Source organism: Pinus tabuliformis, chromosome 6 (genome assembly GCF_031772625.1).
Source record: "Pinus tabuliformis cultivar Carrire ecotype Pingquan chromosome 6, CPIR1, whole genome shotgun sequence".
NCBI classification, from domain to species: Eukaryota; Viridiplantae; Streptophyta; class Pinopsida; order Pinales; family Pinaceae; genus Pinus; species Pinus tabuliformis.
In genome coordinates this window covers 1,059,322,628-1,059,334,560 of record NC_142292.1, presented here as the reverse complement: position 1 = coordinate 1,059,334,560, position 11,933 = coordinate 1,059,322,628, and the positions used below count along the sequence as shown (strand labels likewise).

Sequence of the window (11,933 nt, the reverse complement as noted above, 5' to 3'; positions counted from 1 at the left end):
CAATTATATAAATATATTTTGAAATAATCACATTGGATTTCCCCTTTCCCTCATTCCAGCAGCAAACAAATGCGATGAACAGGAGTCTTCAGCGCACAATAGGTATATATAGTCTTAATTAACGTTATGGGTAATGATTATCATTATTTCTTGATGATGTTTCTGCTATTAGTATTTTTCCTCAATTCATTCCAGCGGCAAACAAATGCGATGAACAAGAGTCTTCAGCAGACAATAGGTATATATAGTCTTAATTAACGTTATGGGTAATGATTATCATTATTTCTTGATGATGTTTCTGATATTGCTTCAAGTATTTTTCATCAATTCAATACCAATACGAGGCACAACAAAAAGAAGGTACATGAAAAATCTGAACCATATTTATGAATATGGATGAATCTTTAAACATTCTTGAAATTAACCAATGTGTTCATTAAGAGATTGGCGATATTCTTGTAAAACTCCTTGAAGGATTTTGCAGAGGAAATAATCTTGCGCTTCAGAAATGGGAGCAAGTATTCATTGTCCGAAATGAAAATTCAACCACTGAAATTTCCTAACCAGATATCCTCTGAATGCTGTCTGTATCTTGGTCGCTGCCCAAAGTTCTCTTGGATTTACTTCCCAAAGTTCTCTTGCATGTACTTCCCGCTGGTTGGAAGGTCGGGTCAGACGAACAACTTGAGCAGCAGCTTGAGCAGATGCAACTGCAGCTTCTGCAATGGCTGCGGTCGACGGAGTCGTTTGGCACCTCGATGTCGACTCATCACATCCTGGGGTTGAAGACGGTCATGGCTGAATGGTTAGAGCGCCCAACTCATAATTGGCGAACTCGCGGGTTCAATTCCTGTTGGATGCAGGGGAACTGGACAAAGCCGGTGGTTAGGCAGACGCCCCATTGTTCGGGGTGTTGCTATGAATTCGGTGGATCATCCCCATGGAGGAGGTGAAGGACGCACGAAAGGAGGTAGACCTTCGGTGTCACCATGGGGAAAGCCCACCAAAGCAAAATTGCGCACCACAGATAAGAGCTAATGAACAGACCTGCAATACCATAAAAACTGACTGTGATCAATATACAAATTACAAAATGTTGTAAAATGTGAAAAGGGAAAACATATTGCAAAGTGTTGTGAAATGTAAAAATGGAAAACATATTACAATCCTGGAGCATTCTGAAACTTGAAAAATGGCCGCAGAATATATAGTACACAATGAAAGTGGAGAAAGAAAGGACCGAGAGCTTTTTGTATAAAGTTACCAGTTCAGCTAATTGCTGGATTTCGTCCCCCAAGTCTGAGACATATTCTTACTCTTTAGCTTTTCTTCCCCAAGTCTAGCTTATGTGACAATGTTGATGGTTTAAAATAAATATATGGCCAACCAAGTACCATGAGCGAAACATTTCAGAGATCTGCATCCCACGGGTATGTGATTGAAGACTACATATGACTGAAGCAGTAAACTACAAAGGATGAGTAATTCGAGTATCTTTATATGAATGATACAGTCCAATTATCTTTCAAACAATAATTATTGAAAGATATCTCGAGTGATATAAGCATAAGATCACTGTCAATGCATCTCAAAAGTATAATTCAATGGTGACAGATTGTAGAAGTGCCAGAGCCTATAATTTAAGAATTTATCAAGAAAATGCCAATAAAAGCTGATGCTTCTATACGAGTTTGTTTCATGGTGCCTGTAGAATAGATAAAAATATAGAGCTAGCAGAAAAGGCATGTCTGCCATTGATTCAGTGAATTCTTGATGTTTGAAACCAAGTTGTTTCTCATGGAATAGAATGTTTTCAATTGAACGGAGTTGCTAAAGGTTTGGCACTTTGGAAACAACATGAACCTGTGGTTGGTGGCCTGTTGAAGAAAATAGCATCAAGCCAACTAAACAGCCTTGTCAGGTTTAGAAAGAAGTGGCAACAATATGTACTCTGTCCAACAGTGTTGCAAAACTCAGCACACAGTATACAGCACTATTGAAGAACTCTCCAATTCCTCGTACCTTCTCTGAGTTAAGTAGCTGACATTGAAATCTAACCACAGATTTGATGACAAAACTTCCATGAATATTGATGCACCTATATGATGATAGATTTACTGCCCACTTCTTAAAAGTAGTGTTTACAACTTGCTTGACTTGTAGATTGAGCTGGCCCGACTCGTGATTTGAACCCTAGAAAATGGCAAATGAAAATGGAGCCTAAACAAAACTGAGCTTGATCCCTAGGGAAAAAAAACGAAGGAAACATCAGATAAGAATGGAGCTTGAGCCCCCCAGCAAACAACAGATGAAAAGGATCTCTAGCCTTAGAGAACAACAAAAGAGAAAATAAAGCATGCAGTAACCACCAAGGATCATTGTAGCATATGTCACAACACCTAATATTAACAAAGTTACTCTTGGCAGAATCTTTGAAAAAATCACTATAATGCTACATAAATGCCAAATAAATGGTTCCTATATCCATCTCTTTCGGCCTGATATATAAAGGTGAAAGTGGCCCCAATAAATGTTGAAGTTGGTTTTCTATACAGCCACACCACACAGCCATATAATTGAGAATATGTACTACAGATGTAGCTACAAATGAAAGAGTATGCACAATCGCAGAAGAAGCTTATATATGCAGAACATTACATCACTAATGAAATCAGTGCCTAACAGAGATGAAATGCATATACATTTCAAGGATTACAGCCAAAACTGTGCTAAAACAATGCAGAGAAATCCTAAACAATGCTAAACCGCAAGCCCAAAAATACTTGGCAAATAAAGATGAACTTCAAAGCCTGTAAAATTACACTGGACCTCAAACGCTGTAGCAGTTCATTGCTCTGAAACTGTAATGTATAAAAGCAAAGACAAACTGTAACCATATCAAAGCAAAGACAAACTGTAACCATGTCAAGCTAAAGACAGAGCTTTTAAAAAGACACTTGTAACACATGCAAAAGAAATGTATAATACAAAAGTATATTTCAAATACGTAAACTCCATTGGGCCCACAATTTTACTACCTGCCTGCCTCTCGTCCTTTTTGCATACCCAACGTCTTTACCTCTGTCTCTTTTGCATGTCCAACGTGTCTACCTCCTAACTAGCCAACTCACTTGCATCCACCCAAATGATTGAATCTCCTTCTAGAGTCTTTCTAAAACTGTCTTTCTACAATAACTGGTATTTAGGCCATCGTAGCCTGCTCCTGTTGTTGAGAATCAAAAACCCTCACTCGTCGGTATGAGCACGAGCCTAAACCTTAGTGTCGCATGGTTTGAGTCCTGCTATGTCCAACATGCCTTGGAGCTAGTATGCACCAAGGCAAATAGCTCCTAGAAGAGAAGAGCCTTATTTTGCAGGTTCGACTCCTGCCAACGAAAATGGGTTGATACTGTCATTTGGCCAGGCATGATGCGGAAAAGTAAGCAACCCCTATTGGCTTGGCCCTCTCCACATTGGTTAACAAGGGTTGACCTGTGTCATTTCAATCAAGTTTCGGCAAAGCCCCTGAATTCTAGGAACTTTGAGAAAAGCATGACCTCGGCGAGGCAACACTCCGTTAGACCTAATTCCTTCCTAATTAGAGCTAGGGTGTCGGCCCTATCTCAAACAGATCTAGAGACAGACATGTGTTTCGGCTACACTACGAAGATTTCTCTTTCCTTTTTCCAGTATGCAAGAAAGCCCTCTGCCCGGGTAAGCTCGGATTACCTCAGCTCAGATTTAGCGGATTTAGCGGATTTACTGTCGTGAAGAAGACGTATTTGTCTTGGGGGGAGCTCAACGACTTGCGCGGCATTTAGGGTTACACTATAGCCAGTACAGTGATTTATCAGGCTTTAACCACAGCCTGCCTGCAATTCCATCTCTCCATCAGCAGAAACGCAATTCCGACCCTAAGTTAGAAGAAGAAACGAAGGTGGGGAGATCCACAGACTCGTGAGTGTACCCAACTACTGAAAACGTAGGCAAATATGAAAACGAGAAACCGAGCTCTCTGTTGGTGCCCAGGTTCAGTATTACCTCTGAGAAATACGGGGTATATCCTCCTTCCCACGAGCAGCTCACACCCTCCCAAGCACTAGAACTAATGTTGCCACTGCTTGTGCCGCACGATTTCTTTTCTATTAGAACTTCTGCAATAACTATGGTCTATCCTGAAACACCTGAAACATAGTTTCCTAAAACACCTGAAACATTTGCTAACATGCGCGGGTGTATGAACACTGTGTTTGCTAACCTGAATGAAGATAGAGGGTAGTGGAATGAAGACATGTCGAAGCTGCTGAAAATCATGTCAATGAACGATGACAAGTGTAAGCGTGCTGCGTTTATGAAACGTCCACACGCCAATTCTAAAACTTAGGATAAATTAAGTTGCCCACACTAAAATAACATCGGGGCAAGTGATGCAGGCAATAAGAGGGTAAATAGAAAACTTTGGCTAAAATTTTCTTGCAGAGAAACTGCCCAGTATAAACTTTGGTTAAAGAGTAAATAACCCGTACAAATTTATGGTCAACTCATGAATTAATAGCGAGTCAACTACCCATTGAACGCTAATACTCTTCATTATTATCTCTTAATGCAGAGAACAAATCTGCAGCTTGCAATGAATGCAATACATGGAGGATACTGGAGATGAATTTTCAACAATTTGAACATTGAGCATCCTCATAACAGGCTGGAACTTAAGAATTCAATTGGTCTCTCTCCACTAAGCGTGTCATTGCATATGTGCTCTTGAGACTTAATGTTTGATCCATTAACGTTGATTGCTAATCTCTCACATTACTTAGTTAAATTGATATCAGGCTTTAAGGCAAAAGGGCCTGTGAAGAAGATGGGGAGAAAATTCGTGTTGTTCAGCGATATTATTAGCATAGATACATATGCACATTAGTGTTTGGTTTCATAGCTTCCACAGGGATATGGAGTGCAGTAAACATACTACCTGAAACAATTTTCCAGCAATTTCTGGCAGCTAATTAACAATGTCGCTAAGCTAATTTCTTTGCTGTCCGAGAATTCCTTCTGCTTTCTTACTATATTTCACTGTGACCAATCTCAAGAGACTTTTAGAACCAATACAGTCTCTTCAACATCTCATGGCTTGGCTATCTATATAGGGAAAATTGGCAAAGAAATATGTATTCTTTCAAGTAGAGTGACTGGAGTACAATTTTTAGGGGCAGCTTAATTGGTATCAAGTAGTAAACTGGCCCAATTGCGGATTTTTCTAGTCAAAAAAATAAAATAAATGATAAAATGACAATCTTGCAAACCTGGTCTACAGAAAAATCTTCCAACAATTTGGCACCCTAATTTCATCTTTCCAGGTGAAATGTTCAGTTGTGATGCCACTGCAAGTATAAGAAAGTCATGCATAATTAATAAGAAAATTACAAACCATGTATCCAGGTGCAGGGGCAGAAACTATTGCACCCCAAATAGATATGTAGAAGCTCCTCCATATATATGTTACTTAAAATGCTTTGTCATGGATAATTAATAAGAAAATTACAAACCATGTATCCAAGCAGGGGCAAAAACTATGGCAGGGAGCAAGCCATGCTTCAAATGTCTTACAAGGTTGCATGTCTTGGTTCCTGCAAAATATCATGCTAATATTATGATCATAGTCTAGTGTTATCATATTTTCACTTGCAAGGAAATCCAGAGATGGTTCCTTACTTTGGTGGGATGAAATCTGATGAGAACCTTTATAAACCTGGAACCGTGACACTGCATATTCAATGTATATAAAATTAAGAGGAAAGAATGAGCATATCACACCACAACAGGACCTTGTTGGGCAACTTCGATACTTCCTTGTAGGTAGGCCCGGAACCTTGAAGAGCGTAGATATTATGCATATTAACGCAAAAAGGTTGTGCAAGCAGGCTCATCATCTAATCGAGAGCAGAAGCTCAATCCAGTGAGCAAACAAAAAATACAGGTAGAAGCAGAATTTGGTACAGGGCATAACGGATTAAATCACCTCATTTTTTATTTTGATTGGCTTGTAAGTCTTCTGAAGTATTTCAGGATCATAATAGAATCATCATGGCCTCTCTCCATTGGGATGATAGAGCAGTCATGAAGAGACTTGGTGCCCCAATTATATAAATATATTTTGAAATAATCACATTGGATTTCCCCTTTCCCTCATTCCAGCAGCAAACAAATGCAATGAACAGGAGTCTTTAGCATACAATAGGTATTATATAGTCTTAATTAACGTTATGGGTAATGATTATCATTATTTCTTGATGATGTTTCTGCTATTGCTTCAGGTATTTTTCATCAATTCATTCAAGCAGCAAACAAATGCGATGAACAGGGGTCTTCAATAGACAATAGGTATATATAGTCTTAATTAACGTTATGGGTAATGATTATCATTATTTCTTGATGATGTTTCTGCTATTGCTTCAAGTATTTTTCATCAATTCAGTACCAATACAAGGCACAACAAAAAGCAGGTACATGAAAAATCTAAACCGTATTGATGAATCTGGATGAATCTTTAAACATTCTTGAAATTAACCAATGTGTTAATTAAGAGATTGGCGATATTCTTGTAAAACTCCTTGAAGGCTTTTGCAGAGGAAATAATCTTGCGCTTCAGAAATGGGAGCATGTATTCATTGTTCGAAATGAAAATTCAACCACTGAAATTTCCTAACCAGATATCCTCTGAATGCTGTCTGTATCTTGGTCGTTGCCCAAAGTTCTCTTGGATTTACTTCCCAAAGTTCTCTTGCATGTACTTCCCGCTGGTTCGAAGGTCGGGTCAGACAAACAACTTGAGCAGTAGCTTGAGCAGATGCAACTACAGCTTCTGCAACGGCTGCGGTCGACGGAGTCATTTGGCACCTCGATGTCGACTCATCACATCCTGGGGTTGAAGACGGTCATGGCTGAATGGTTAGAGCGCCCAACTCATAATTGGCGAACTCGCGGGTTCAATTCCTGCTGGATGCAGGGGAACTGGACAAAGCCGGTGGTTGGGCAGACGCCCCATTGTTCGGGGTGTTGCTATGAATCCGGTGGATCATCCACATGGAGGAGGTGAAGGACGCACGAAAGGAGGTAGACCTTCGGTGTCACCATGGGGAAAGCCCACCAAAGCAAAATTGTGCACCACAGATAAGAGCTAATGAACAGACCTGCAATACCATAAAAACTGCCTGTGATCAATATACAAATTACAAAATGTTGTAAAATGTGAAAAGGGAAAACATATTGCAAAGTGTTGTGAAATATAAAAATGGAAAACATATTACAATCTTGGAGCATTCTAAAACTTGAAAAATGGCCACAGAATATATACTACACAATGAAAGTGGAGAAAGAAAGGACTGAGAGCTTTTTGTATAAAGTTACCAGTTCAGCTAATTGCTGGATTTCGTCCCCCAAGTCTGAGACATATTCTTACTCTTTAGCTTTTCTTCCCCAAGTCTAGCTTATGTGAAAATGTTGATGGTTTAAAATAAATATATGGCCAACCAAGAACCATGAGCGAAACATTTTAGAGATCTGCATCTCATGGGTATGTGATTGAAGACTACATATGACTGAAGCAGTAAACTACAAAGGATGAGTAATTTGAATATCTTTATATGAATGATACAGTCCAATTATCTTTCAAACAACAATTATTGAAAGATATCTCGAGTGATATAAGCATAAGATCACTGTCAATGCGTCTCAAAAGTATAATTCAATGGTGACAGATTGTAGAAGTGCCAGAGCCTATAATTTAAGAATTTATCAAGAAAATGCCAATAAAAGCTGATGCTTCTACACGAGTTTGTTTCATGGTGCTTGTAGAACATATAAAAATATAGAGCTAGGAGAAAAGGCATGTCTGCCATTGATTCAGTGAATTCTTGAAGTTTGAAACCAAGTTGTTTCTCATGGAATAATTTTTTTTCAATTGAACGGAGTTGCTAAAGGTTTGGCACTTTGGAAACAACATGAACCTGTGGTTGGTGGCCTGTTGAAGAAAATAGCATCAAGCCAACTAAACAGCCTTGTCAGGTTTAGAAAGAAGTGGCAATAGTATTTACTCTGTCCAGCAGTGTTGCAAAACTCAGCAAACAGTATACAACACTATTGCAGAACTCTCCAATCCCCCGTACCTTCTCTAAGTTAAGTAGCTGACATTGAAATCTAACCACAGATTTGATGACAAAACTTCCATGAAGATTGATGCACCTATATGATGATAGATTTACTGCCCACTTCTTAAAAGTAGTGTTTACAACTTGCTTGACTTGTAGATTGAGCTGGCCCGACTCGTGATTTGAACCCTAGAAAATGGAAAATGAAAATGGAGCCTTAACAAAACTGAGCTTGATCCCTAGGGAAAAAAATGAAGGAAACATTAGATAAGAATGGAGCTTGAGCCCCCCATAAAACAACAGATGAAAAGGAGCTCTAGCCTTAGAGAACAACAAAAGAGAAAAGAAGGCATGCAGTAACCACCAAGGATCATAGTAGCATATGTCACAACACATAATATTAACAAAGTTACTCTTGGCAGAATCTTTGAAAAAATCACTATAATGCTACATAAAAGCCAAATAAATGGTTCCTATATCCATCTCTTTCGGCCTGATATATAAAGGTGAAAGTGGCCCCAATAAATGTTGAAGTTGGTTTTCTATACAGCCACACCACACAGCCATATAATTGAGAATATGTACTACAGATGTAGCTACAACTGAAAGAGTATGCACAATCGCAGAAGCAGCTTATATATGCAGAACATTACATCACTAATGAAATCAATAACTAAAAGAGATGAAATGCATATACATTTCAAGGATTACTGCAAAAACAGTGCTAAAACGATGTAGAGAAATCCTAAACAATGCTAAACCGCAAGCCCAAAAATACCTGGCAAATAAAGATGAACTTCAAAGCCTGTCAAATTACACTGGACCTCAAACGTTGTAGCAGTTCACTGCTCTGAAACTGTAATGTATAAAAGCAAAGAAAAACTGTAACCATATCAAAGCAAAGACAAAGTGTAACCGTATCAAGCTAAAGACAGAGCTTTTAAAAAGACACTTGTAACAAATGCAAAAAAAAATGTATAATACAAAAATATATTTCAAATACGTAAACTCCATTGGGCCCACAATTTTACCACCTGCCTACCTCTCGTCCTTTTTGCATACCCAACATCTTTACCTCTGTCTCTTTTGCATGTCCAACGTGTCTACCTCCTAGCTAACCAACTCACTTGCATCCACCCAAATGATTGAATCTCCTTCTAGAGTCTTTCTAAAATTGTCTTTCTACAATACCTGGTATTTTGGCCATTGTAGCCTGCTCCCGTTGTTGAGAATCAAAAACCCTCGCTCGTTGGTATGAGCACGAGCCTAAACCTTAGTGTCGCATGGTTCGAGTCTTGCTATGTCCAACATGCCTTGGAGCTAGTATGCACCAAGGCAAATAGCTCCTGGAAGAGCCTTATTGTGCAGGTTCGACTCCTGCCAATGGAAAATGGGTTGATACCGTCATTTGGCCAGGCATGATGCGGAAAAGAAAGTAACCCCTATTAGCCTGGCCCTCTCCACATTGGTTAACAAGGGTTGACCTGTGTCATTTCAATCAAGTTTCGGCAAAGCGCCTGAACTCTAGGAACTTTGAGAAAAGCATGACCTCAGCGAGGCAACACTCCGTTAGACCTAATTCCCTCCTAATTAGAGCTAGGGTGTCGGCCCTATCTCAAATAGATCTAGAGACAAACATGTACTTCGGCTACACTACGAAGATTTATCTTTCCTTTTTCCAGTATGCAAGAAAGCCCTCTGCCTGGGTAAGCTCAGATTACCTCAGCTCAGATTTAGCAGATTTAGCGGATTTACTGTCGTGAAGATGGCGTATTTGTCTTGGGGGGAGCTCAGCGACTTGCGCGGCATTTAGGGTTACACTATAGCCAGTACAGTTATTTGTCAGGTTTTAACCACGGTCTGCCTACAATTCCATCTCTCCATCAGCAGAAACGCAATTCCGACCCTAAGTTAGAAGAAGAAACGAAGGTGGGGAGATCCACGGACCCGTGAGTGTACCCAACCACTGAAAACGTAGGCAAATATGAAAACGAGAAGCCTAGCTCTCTGTTGGTGCCCAGGTTCAGTATTACCTCTGAGAAATATGGGGTATATCCCCCTTCCCACGAGCCGCTCACGCCCTCCCAAGCACTGGAACTAATGTTGCCATTGCTTGTGCCACACGATTTTTTTTCTATTAGAACTTCTGCAATAACTATGGTCTATCCTGAAACACCTGAAACTTAGTTTCCTAAAACCCCTGAAACATTCGCTAACATGCGCGGGTGTATGAACACTGTGTTTGCTAACCTGAATGAAGATAGAGGGTGGTGGAATGAAGACATGTCGACAGCTGCTAACAATCATGTCAGCGAACGATGACAAGTGTAAGGGTGCTGCGTTTATGCAACGTCCACACGCCAATTTTGAAACTTAGGATAAATTAAGTTGCCCACACTAAAATAACATCGGGGCAACATCGGGGCAAGTGATGCGGGCAATAAGAGGGTAAATAGAAAACTTTGGCTAAAATTTTCTTGCAGAGAAACTGCCCAGCATAAAATTTGGTTAAATAGTAAATAACCCGTACAAATTTATGGTCAACTCATGAATTAATAGCGAGTCAACTACCCATCGAACGCTAATAGTCTTCATTATTATCTCTTAATGCAGAGGACAACTCTGCAGCCTGCAATGAATGCAATACATGGAGGATACTGGAGATGAATTTTCAACAATTTGTACATTGAGCATCCTCATAACAGGCTGGAACTTAAGAATTCAATTGGTCTCTCTCCACTAAGCGTGTCATTGCATATGTGCTCTTGAGACTTAATGTTTGATCCATTAACGTTGATTGCTAATCTCTCACATTACTTAGTTAAATTGATATCAGGCTTTCAGGCAAAAGGGCCTGTGAAGAAGACGAGGAGAAAATTCATGTTGTTCAGCTATATTATTAGCATAGATACATATGCACATTAGTGTTTGCTTTCATAGCTTCCACAAGGATATGGAATGCAGTAAACATACTACCTGAAACAATTTTCCAGCAATTTTTGGCAGCTAATTAACAATGTCGCTAAGCTAATTTCTTTGCCGTCTGAGAATTCCTTCTGCTTTCTTACTATATTTCACTGTGACCAATCTCAAGAGCCTTTTAGAACCAATCCAGTCTCTTCAACATCTCATGGCTTGGCTATCTATATAGGGAAAACTGGCAAAGAAATATGTATTCTTTCAAGTAGAGTGATTGGAGTACAGTTTTTAGGGGCAGCTTAATTGGTATCAAGTAGTAAACTGGCCCAATTGCGGATTTTTCTAGTCAAAAAAATAAAATGAATGATAAAATGACAATCTTGCAAACCTGGTCTACAGAAAAATCTTCCAACAATTTGGCACCCTAATTTCATCTTTCCAGGTGAAATGTTCAGTTGTGATGCCACTGCAAGTATAAGAAAGTCATGCATAATTAATAAGAAAATTACAAACCATGTATCCAGGTGCAGGGGCAGAAACTATTGCACCCCAAATAGATATGTCGTAGCTCCTCCATATATATGTTACTTAAAATGCTTTGTCATGGATAATTAATAAGAAAATTACAAACCATGTATCCAAGTGCAGGGGCAGAAACTATGGCAGGGAGCAAGCAGTTCTTCAAATGTCTTACAAGGTTGCATGTCCTGGTTCCTGCAAATTATCATGCTAATATTATGATCATGGTTCCTGCAAATTATCATGCTAATATTATGATCATAGTCTAGTGTTATCATATTTTCACTCGCAAGGAAATCCAGAGATGGTTCCTTACTTTGGTGGGATGAAATCTGATGAGAACCTTTA

General features: G+C 39.3%; 1 long non-coding RNA gene across 2 annotated transcripts; it reads right to left on the bottom strand.

Annotated features, from left to right (window-relative positions):
* Positions 1-384: 384 nt before the first annotated feature.
* Positions 385-11,547, bottom strand: LOC149262602 (uncharacterized). Of its 2 annotated transcripts, none has more exons than XR_016249460.1 (2): positions 6,708-11,547; positions 385-1,047 (listed from the first exon to the last, which is right to left on the bottom strand). It is a non-coding gene; the product is annotated as an uncharacterized LOC149262602 (long non-coding RNA). The 2 variants fall into 2 exon arrangements; XR_016249461.1 differs by lacking the exon at positions 6,708-11,547 and adding an exon at positions 1,265-2,408.
* Between the last annotated feature and the right edge of the window lie 386 nt (positions 11,548-11,933).